Below are 11,908 nucleotides of genomic sequence, written 5' to 3' on the forward strand. Positions count from 1 at the left end.
CTGACCGTGAGAACAGTATTGAGTCCATTAATATAGACAGTTTTATGCATATACATGGTTTAAAATAATATTAGTATTCAAGTGTTCATTGAACAACTGTGCCATCAGACTCCACTATAATTATTAAGCATAAGAAGATATAATACTTGTCATATTTCACAGGTAAACATAAGGATATTTCTTCTAACTGCCTTCACTCAAAGATTAACCCTTGTTAAACCAGTTCTAGTCCCGGTCTTCCTCTGAATCCTGAGCACCTGGAAACAGAAACACATATCCAGACATTGATCCAGACATCCATAACATTCCAGGTCACCTCAGTACCATTGATTATTTTGAGTTCATTTACATTTATACATCTGGCAGATGTTTTATCCAAAGTGATATTGAGTTCTTGCGTTCCCTGAGAATGAAACCCATAACCCTGGTGTTGCTAGCGCCATGATCTATCGTGTGAGCTGTAGGAAAGCTGCCACTAAACATCCCAAAATGTTTTAGTTGTTCATCACATCATACAGCGTGAAAATGAAACAGGAAAAGGAACAAAACAATCCATCATCTAATCTGAAAAGGGTAAAGTCAGGCATCCTTTCTTGCTGATTTTTTTTTATTGGCAATCATTAATTAAGTAAAGGGAAAGGACATGCTCTCCGCCACCGTCTCATTCGAGGCTTTTAATTGGCTCGACTTGATGGGTCTTTCTGATAAGCGCAAACAATGAATTCAGATGATTGGCAACTCATTTGTTGCCATGTAATTAGCGAGACAGCAGCATCTTCAGAGGCACGAATGTGTCTCCTTTAGGCTGCGCCTCCTCATCTTTAATCACTTCTGCTTTTTTTATTACACAGAAACACAATTCGTAGCAGCAGTTCAGCGTAGGCTCATGATAAACATAATAACAGCACCTGGATGACTGATGGAGTGGGAAGATGAGCTACAACTAACCATACGGGATCACTCAGATGATTTCAGCTATATATAGACTTATTATAAGCAGATAAAAGTATGAATTGCTTTATTTTATGAATAATAGAGAACAAATTGAATCTTAGTCAGTTTTATATATAATGGCATTCTTGTTTCACTGTTATTAAAAGTAGAAAAAAAAAACCCTCAAAGCTGCCAATGTAGTTTGGTATGTTCTTGATTGTGTATTAAAAACAAAAATTGCAAAGCAGCATTTTAGCCTGTCATGCTTTAATGCAATTTCTATTTAAGACATTAAAGATGTATTTTTCATTCAGTGAATTATACGTATGTTTTGTCAACTGTACTCTGGAAATCCTTGAAATGTTCTGGATTATTAATCTACATCAGGGGTTCCAAACCACAATCCATTGATTAAATGTGTAGAATTAAATGCATAACTAATACATAACACATCTGACTTTAGATATAGTATATCATAATATCAGAGAGGTGTGTGTGAATTAAAATGTGAAAACCTTATAAATGGCAATGGCAATTTGGCATTTTTATTTGTATAGCAAGTCAATAGCAATGGGCAAGTCATTGCAGAGTCTGGGGGCAATGAGAAATCACAGTCACTAAAAGTCTTGTACTTCAACCTGGAAATAACCAACTGTTATCTGTGCTGAGTCAGAAAGGTAAGATGGAGCCATACACCATGTAAAGATTTATAAAAAATGAGTAATATTTTAATTAATCTGTGATAACTTAAAGATGATCAAGCATGAAATAAAAAAATCGGTAACACTTTAGAATAAGGTTCCATTAGTTAATGTTAGTTAATGTATTAATTAACATGAACAAACAATGAATAATACATTTATTACTGTATTTATTCATCTTAGTTCATGAAAATACAGTTATTCATTGTTAGTTCATGGTAATTCACAGTGCATTAACTAATGTTAACAAGCACAACGTTTGATTTAAATAATGCATTAGTAAATTAGGAAATTAACATGAACTAAGACTTATAAATGCTGTAGAAGGATTGTTCTTGCTTAGTTCATGTTAACGAAAGTATTTAACTAACATTAACTAATGGAACCTGATTCTAAAGTGTTACCAAAAAATCTTTAAACATTACAGGTAGAGCGACCCTGGACCAAACCTTCTTCCCATGTGTCAGTGGAAGATCACTGTTTCGGTGGAGTCTTCTCTGTTCCCCTGGTGGCCGTTAGCGGGTGACTAGCCTCGTCAGGAGTGAGCGTCTCTTTGATGTTGTTGTTGTGCTCCGCTGCTCCTCCTCATCATCTGAATATCACAGACTGACGACCGGCCACTCGCTGAGCCTTTGTTTCTGTGATTAAAGCAGGTGTCGCCGAGGTTTGTGTTTGTTCATGACAGATGCATTTAAATAGCTGTCAGTCGTCTGTCAGAAGGAGGGAAGTGTTCGTTTCCGAGCCCCTGAACATGCATCTGTTTTACATCAGCTTAACCCAGCTTTGCACACGAGTTGCTGAAGTTTGTTTGCTGTTCCAAGGCTCAGTCTCTGGTTACTGCTTTTACTTTTATGATGAAGTTCTTTTATAAGACTGACAGAGACTCGTCAAACAAGCAGTTGATGACCAATTCTGTCAGAAAGTTTCTGAAATAGAAACTTTTTATTCTCTGTTGAGCTGGTTCTAGTTAAGATGGTGACCTGGAGGATTGAGCTCTGCACCTTAATAAAGATTCATACTGTGCATTGTGATTGTTGCACTGCTTTGAACTTATGCTGTTTGATATATAAATATGTTTTATTGTGATACAGTGAATATACTGTATAACAAATGAGATTCATCTTTGAACGTAACGATAATTAAACTGTAATAAAAAAAAATGTCACAGAAAATGTCTTAAGGATGCAATGATCTCTATTTTCTTGATGCGAGATACATTTGGGTGACTGCATTGAACCTTGTGTGGTTTTTAATGGTTTTCAAATGTCCCTTTACAAGGACTTGATCTCAGAGCTGTCTGGTTTGGTTCAAAGATTTAAACTCATTATTGCTCACAGTATTGAACTATTTTTTAAAGTACACATGGAAAAATTGATGACAAAGATTCTTATGCGTTTGAGCCTCTGGCTACTGAGTTCTGTGGTCACCATTAACCATCACTAACATTGCTCTGCACTCATGTGTTATATCAGACATCGGTCTCTGAAGGATGCTGGTGGTGGAAGGCAATTCTCAAACCTGTCCTGGACGATCCAGCATCTTCCTGAACCCAAGCCTCGATGACCGATGAGACTGAATCTATCTCCAGAACAATGAGCAACACATTTCCATCCTAAACTCTGTCCATTGCTGAGAATCTCAAGTGAAAAATGACAAAGGCAAAATTGCCCTCAGTGTTTAATCAGCTGTGATTGTGCTATTGGTGGCATTTCTTCTTAAGTAGAGCATTCATTTTAAATCCCAAAGGATGTGAAAGCATCAAAGGTTTGTTACCCTTGGCATTTAGCAGGAAGGTGAGCTTTTGTTTTAGTGGAAAACTGTCCTCCTCTGAAGACACAACTAATCAAACCAGCTTAACATCAGCACCACATCAAAGATACCGGTGAATAATTCATTACCGGATTTCTGCAGAAACCTCACAGTCATTTCTCTTGTCTGATTAGCATCTGAATTGTTCAGAATAAAATCTGATGTGAAATGCTTTTCTGGTAAGTAGTTTTTCTGGATGTTTTCAGGTGTTCTTCACTGATTCAGAGTCTGTCAGCACAGTAAGTCCACTGTACGCTGAATACACACATGAACTCATCTGAGCCCCATACAGCACAGCTTTCAGAGCTCAGGAGTCACACTTTAGATCAACAACGGCAGGGTCGGTCCATTTTTGACCTCATGTAGCATATACAGATAGGGTTAAGGTTAAAAGCCTGGCAGTCTGTGGCAGTGTACGCTACATTATTATGCTGCAGGTTGAACCAGGAGACTGTCTGTCAGGCACTGAGTGTCTCCACACAGACTCTGGGGCATATATAACTATGTCGACCCACTTCGATGGAAACTGCACTCTCAGATTTGGCACAAAAGAGTGGAGGAAGGTTAGAGTCTATCGAGAGGAGAATCTCAGGACAGCCAGGAGGACTTTAGAGAGGTTGGGTGATGCAACAAGACAATGACCCAAAACACATCTAAATCAACTAAAGAACAGCTTCAAGGGTTCACTTATTTTTCCAGCTACACTGTGAATAATAATATATTCAACAAAATGTGAAAAGTGCAATTGACTGGGTGCTATTTGTAATTCAGATATATGTCTATATTGAGAGTTATAATTGAGAGTTATGGATAATCAATGACGGCATCCAGATATTTTCAATATTTCACAAGTTTCAAGGGTTCACAAACTTATTTTTGCCACTGTAATATCAAAATCTGTTGGGTGTCCAAAAATGAAAATAAATAAATAAAATAAAGTCAAAATTTGTCCACTGAATGGGTATAGGACTATAGCTATGGAAAGTTGAAAAATCTTTCACGCACTTCTACAATTAAAATTAACTCTCCTTTTCAAGTTTCTAAAAGGAGTCTCACGAATACGAGATACGAAGAATACGAGTCATTTTATCATCCATTTTGCATAAACATAAACACTATATTATTTCACCTTATGATGGTGAAGAGGATTTTGTTCTCACAGAATGGCATTTTCTGATTCCCTTGCTATCAACAAAAATCAATTATTCACGAGTCTATTGTGAGGGGAAGAGAATATACGAGTAGCCTCCTGTTTACTGACATGACGCTCTGACATTGAGGAACACATATCAAAATCTTATCATGAGGAGATGCTGCTCTTTACTGGGTAAAGTCATGATGGTTTACAATCATTATCTGTTTTACTCTTGTAAAATTCAGAACAAAAACTAAAAATGAATTACCAAAAAGAAAAATAAAGGAGTAATAAAAAGAGGAAAGAAAGAAAACAATGAACTGCTCTTACACTGATAATGTATTATGTAAGGTACACACATGCACACAACTGTACATAAACCTGATCTTGATGTATATTACTTTATTGTTTTTAATTATGTTTTCTTAATTTTTTAAAAAAAAATCTATTCTCGTGTGTTATATATGTGTGTATGTACCTAGAGCTCCTTGAAACCACAACAAATTGCACACATTTGGCAAATTAAGCTCATTCTGATCCTGATATTAATAAAGCTCATTCTGATTCTGATATATTAATAAAGCTCATTCTGATTCTGATATTAATAAAGCTCATTCTGATCCTGATATTAATAAAGCTCATTCTGATCCTGATATATTAATAAAGCTCATTCTGATTCTGATATTAATAAAGCTCATTCTGATTCTGATATATTAATAAAGCTCATTCTGATTCTGATATTAATAAAGCTCATTCTGATTCTGATATTAATAAAGCTCATTCTGATCCTGATATTAATAAAGCTCATTCTGATTCTGATATATTAATAAAGCTCATTCTGATCCTGATATTAATAAAGCTCATTCTGATTCTGATATATTAATAAAGCTCATTCTGATCCTGATATTAATAAAGCTCATTCTGATTCTGATATATTAATAAAGCTCATTCTGATTCTGATATTAATAAAGCTCATTCTGATCCTGATATTAATAAAGCTCATTCTGATCCTGATATATTAATAAAGCTCATTCTGATTCTGATATTAATAAAGCTCATTCTGATTCTGATATATTAATAAAGCTCATTCTGATTCTGATATTAATAAAGCTCATTCTGATTCTGATATTAATAAAGCTCATTCTGATCCTGATATTAATAAAGCTCATTCTGATTCTGATATATTAATAAAGCTCATTCTGATCCTGATATTAATAAAGCTCATTCTGATTCTGATATATTAATAAAGCTCATTCTGATCCTGATATTAATAAAGCTCATTCTGATTCTGATATATTAATAAAGCTCATTCTGATTCTGATATATTAATAAAGCTCATTCTGATTCTGATATTAATAAAGCTCATTCTGATCCTGATATATTAATAAAGCTCATTCTGATTCTGATATTAATAAAGCTCATTCTGATTCTGATATTAATAAAGCTCATTCTGATTCTGATATTAATAAAGCTCATTCTGATCCTGATATTAATAAAGCTCATTCTGATTCTGATATTAATAAAGCTCATTCTGATTCTGATATATTAATAAAGCTCATTCTGATCCTGATATTAATAAAGCTCATTCTGATTCTGATATTAATAAAGCTCATTCTGATTCTGATATATTAATAAAGCTCATTCTGATTCTGATATTAATAAAGCTCATTCTGATCCTGATATTAATAAAGCTCATTCTGATTCTGATATATTAATAAAGCTCATTCTGATCCTGATATTAATAAAGCTCATTCTGATTCTGATATATTAATAAAGCTCATTCTGATCCTGATATTAATAAAGCTCATTCTGATTCTGATATATTAATAAAGCTCATTCTGATTCTGATATATTAATAAAGCTCATTCTGATTCTGATATTAATAAAGCTCATTCTGATCCTGATATTAATAAAGCTCATTCTGATTCTGATATATTAATAAAGCTCATTCTGATTCTGATATTAATAAAGCTCATTCTGATTCTGATATTAATAAAGCTCATTCTGATTCTGATATATTAATAAAGCTCATTCTGATTCTGATATTAATAAAGCTCATTCTGATTCTGATATTAATAAAGCTCATTCTGATTCTGATATTAATAAAGCTCATTCTGATTGATATATTAATAAAGCTCATTCTGATCCTGATATATTAATAAAGCTCATTCTGATTCTGATATTAATAAAGCTCATTCTGATTGATATATTAATAAAGCTCATTCTGATTCTGATATATTAATAAAGCTCATTCTGATTCTGATATTAATAAAGCTCATTCTGATCCTGATATTAATAAAGCTCATTCTGATCCTGATATTAATAAAGCTCATTCTGATTCTGATATTAATAAAGCTCATTCTGATTCTGATATATTAATAAAGCTCATTCTGATTCTGATATTAATAAAGCTCATTCTGATCCTGATATTAATAAAGCTCATTCTGATCCTGATATTAATAAAGCTCATTCTGATCCTGATATTAATAAAGCTCATTCTGATTCTGATATTAATAAAGCTCATTCTGATCCTGATATATTAATAAAGCTCATTCTGATTCTGATATTAATAAAGCTCATTCTGATTCTGATATTAATAAAGCTCATTCTGATCCTGATATTAATAAAGCTCATTCTGATTCTGATATATTAATAAAGCTCATTCTGATTCTGATATTAATAAAGCTCATTCTGATTCTGATATTAATAAAGCTCATTCTGATTGATATATTAATAAAGCTCATTCTGATTCTGATATATTAATAAAGCTCATTCTGATTCTGATATTAATAAAGCTCATTCTGATTCTGATATTAATAAAGTTCATTCTGATTGATATATTAATAAAGCTCATTCTGATTCTGATATATTAATAAAGCTCATTCTGATCCTGATATTAATAAAGCTCATTCTGATTGATATATTAATAAAGCTCATTCTGATTCTTATATATTAATAAAGCTCATTCTGATTCTGATATTAATAAAGCTCATTCTGATTCTGATATTAATAAAGCTCACTCTGATTCTGATATTAATAAAGCTCATTCTGATTCTGATATTAATAAAGCTCATTCTGATCCTGATATATTAATAAAGCTCATTCTGATTCTGATATTAATAAAGCTCATTCTGATATTAATGCCTGCAGTGAATGATGCTCGTCTGTCTCCAGTGCGGTTCCAGTAACACTGCTGCCCTCTAGTGCATGTCACTATTATCACAAACACACCGGTTCACACTCCAAGGATATCACACAAGTTAGATATTTTACATAAAATCACTGTTATACAGCTTACATTTTTTTCTGAAATTAGACAAATTAGCATGGGATGGACAAACAAGAAACATGGAATGGAATTACATTCAATTTGAATATTGGAGTTAAACATTTAAGTCATTGCTGCCAAACAAACCCTTACAAAACTTTTTTTTTTTTTTGGCATATTGATTACTGTTAGTATAACTACAGTTTTACTACAAATATCATGGTTAAACTATGGTTAGTGAAGCAAAACCATGGTTAATTAATGCTTACCATGGTTTAACTAGAACATTATTATTATTTATTTTTTTTTTTGTGGTAAAACCATAGTTCATTTTCAGCCTTCAAAGCTTGAGGTTTTCTGTTAAAAAAAAAAAAAAATCTTAGATTTTTGACCTGTTTTCAGACATTTATCACATTCAAGGGAACACAAAAGCAATCGTCCAAAGATGATGTAGACTTGACCTGATCCTCCACAAAAATCAGCATCATCTGAAGCACGCTGACAGCAGTGAAGCAGGGGTTAAAATATATGAGGCAAGAGAGCAAAACATAAGTGTTGAGGTTGTACTTTTGATAAACCAAATAAGTTGATGAATAAAGTCTGAATGGTCATGTGATGGTGATGAGAAATAACAGAAGATGTTCAGGCTTGACTGCAGAGTAACACACACCTGGTAGATGTTCCACACATCAAGGTGTGATTGAGATGTGAGTAACTCTACTAAAAGGCTCGTTCGACTTGAAGCAGCGCTGCACAGAAGGATTCCTGTATGATATCAAAGAAGCTACTGTGAGAGCGATAAGAGAGCAGACAGATCCAATGCTTTCGAATCACTCTCGCGGTACTTTGCTATCATACAGTTATCATTCTGTGCACTGCTTCTAGTCGAACCACATGGACTTTGTGTTTTCACCGTTCCTACCTCAGGGGCCCGTTTCACTAACGAGGTTCAACCAACACTGAGTTTAAACTTGAACTCTGAGTTGACTTACCCTGAGATGGGAAACTCTGAGTTTTCGGTTACAGATCAGCTGCAATGAGTTGGTTTAATCAACTCTAAATTGACTGACTCTGAGTTAAGCGTGTGCACTACTATAAAAAGCCATTATCAATGGAGCACTGATATAACGAGTCACCATGGCAACAGCTCCCGCCAAAAAGCCGTCTGCATACTTCAGACTCAATTTTATGGTATCATGGGCAAAAAATAAATATAAAATAATAATAATATTTTAAGTGCATTTTTCTTATTTTACAAATGATCTGCCAATAAATTAAGAAAAATACTGCAGTGGCTATTTACACTAAGTGGAATTAACATACTTTCTTAGCGATAGATCCTATTTACAGTAGGCTTAGTGCAAGTAGCTCTAGATGCTATTTACAGTGAAAATCTTGATATATTCTATTTACCATGTAAAAGTAGCAGTTCTTTGCAACAGGCTAAGTGTGAATAATAATTAGATGCTAGTTATACTTTATACTGGCAGAAACATTTGCACCTCAGTATTGTTACATTAACAGTATTCAATAATAACAGATTGTAAATTATTATATTTATTACAATTATAAATAGTTGTATCATTGTTAAACACTCGTAAGGCACTTTACTTCCACTTTTAGAACATTTTGTTCATTTTTATTGAAAATAAATTCTAATGTGACATGTGATGGGAAAAGTGAGAAGAACGAGATCGGCAGAAGCCGGACTCCAACCCAATCAGTCGCGTTACTAAGGAATTACATTTTTTAGTGTTTTTTTTTTAGTGAAAAAAAAAAAAAAAAAAAAAAAAAAACACTAAAAAATGTTATACTATGGAATACTAAAATGTAATGTAATACTATGGAATTACATTTAGTTCAATAATACTGAACGTAACTTTATAAAACTGATCGTAACTTTTTCAGAAACTATCAAACATATGCCATTACAAAAGAAGAAAAACACAATGAAAATGAAAAAAAATGAACTCAGTCACACAAATGTAACAGGCTCTTCAAATATGCTTCATTTTTGTCAAAGATTAATTTTCGCTAATCGTGGATTCTGAATGCATTGCCACAGATTTCGCTTTTGCTTCGCAGTTTTTCGTTGGGAGTTTTGACACAAACCTCTCGTGGGGGCGGGGTTAACAGTGATCTACTCTGATTGGATAGTGAGCTTTTGATGGACAGGTGCTCTCTGACAGGGAAGTACCATATACAGTAAAAGAAATGGACACAGCGACCCCACTGGAACTCAATTGAGACAAGTGAAGCCCGTTTTTAGCTATTTTTAGCACTTCCGTTTCTGACGTGCAGACTCAAACGAAGCTTGATGACGTCAGCAACCTGTCTGACAGATGTCAATCTTCTAGTAGCTGTGCGTGCAAACTGCCATCGTTAATCTTGCAGAGACGGTGAGCTTGAGCGGGGAGTTCTTTGGCGTGAGTGAGCAGGAGTAAGTATTCTGATTAATTATTTTGTATAGTATTTTAAAATGTAACGCCAGTACGCCATATTAAGTTAATTGCCTGCGAGCTTCTCCTCCTGTCTGTACGGTAATGCGACAGAGAGCCGAGTGGTTATGACGCAATCGTTAGCCTATTTTTTACAAAAACTGTTTATACGGGGCCATAATGTAACATAGAAGGTAATGGAGCCCTTTATACATTGTCGTGTATCTTTAGAAATAAATAATGGACAAATGGAGTCTTTAAACGCCTCAGATGTAAAGTTATTCGCTGTCAAAGTGACGCCAAAATGAATGGGAGTCAATGGGATGCTAACGCAAGTGAAGTTCTGCTACAAGATGGCGGCACGCGGCCGACTTCAACTTCCGGTCGACTTCCTTGCCACCTGGGAAGTACAGACGTCATTCATTGGCGCACGCCGCGCATTTTGAAAGCTCCGGTGATTCCGGTGATCAAATCTGGTCTCTACCGCAAAAATGTTTTTTTCACAGACAAAGTTAAAGAAATTTATTTTAAGCTCATACACAGGTTCTACCCTGTAAAGAAGTTTATACAAATATTTAAAACTGACATTGATCTTACAAGCTCTTTTTGTTCGAGTTCTGAAGAAACTGTACACTTATTTTGGTCATGTCACTGCACTCAGAAACTTTGGGATGATATTGGTGTGTTTGTCAAGTGTAAGATTTTGCCAGGCTTCTCAGTACATTTGAAAAACATTATATTTGGGTATTATGACTCTGACCCCACAAACGAAAAATATCAGTTTTGTTATTAATTGAAATTTTTCCTAAACAAATTTCACATTCACAAATGCAAATTCTCCAACTGTAAACCCGTCTTCTCTATTTTTCTAAAAGAAATGGAAAACGTTTTGAATGTAATCTCAGTATACTCATAAGAAAGCTTTAAGGACTGTTAGAATTTGCTCTGCCTTTGATCTCCTTCTGTAATTTTGTTTAGATTTTGGCCCTCTTTTCTTTAGATCTAATTTATTCTTTATTGATTTTTTTGTGGTTGATATTATGTGATGTAGATTTATACTTTTGTATGGTTTTGTTCTCTGCATTAATAAAAAAAGAAGAAAAAAAAAAGCTATTGCGGTGATTTGTATGCAACACGTCGTGCCTTGTATTACTAAATATGTAAATAATATTTGACCTTCGATCATCTCAGTGTGTAAAGATGAGCTCTCAGGAGACACGGAGCGGCGTCATCTTCCTCCTCCGCTTGTCCTTCAAGGCAGCTTGAAGTAAGCTTGTGTTCCTGAAGTAACCAATAACATCGATGCAAGTTTTTCATGTTACAGTGTGCTACAGTTGTTGCGGGTAATTATTGTCATTCAAGCTTACTTCAAGCTGCCTTGAAAAAGTGAGTGAAGTGACATTCAGCCAAGTATGGTGACCCATACTCAGAATTTGTGCTCTGCATTTAACCCATCTGAAATGCACACACACAGAGCAGTGAACACACACACACACACACACTGTGAGCACACACCCGGAGCAGTGTTCATCATTTATGCTACGGCGCCTGGGGAGCAGTTGGGGGTTCGATGCCTTACTCAAGGACACCTAAGTCGTGGTATTGAAGGTGGAGAGAGAGCTGT

The sequence above is a fragment of the Carassius gibelio genome, chromosome A24 (genome assembly GCF_023724105.1).
Source record: "Carassius gibelio isolate Cgi1373 ecotype wild population from Czech Republic chromosome A24, carGib1.2-hapl.c, whole genome shotgun sequence".
In the NCBI taxonomy this organism is placed as follows: Eukaryota; Metazoa; Chordata; class Actinopteri; order Cypriniformes; family Cyprinidae; genus Carassius; species Carassius gibelio.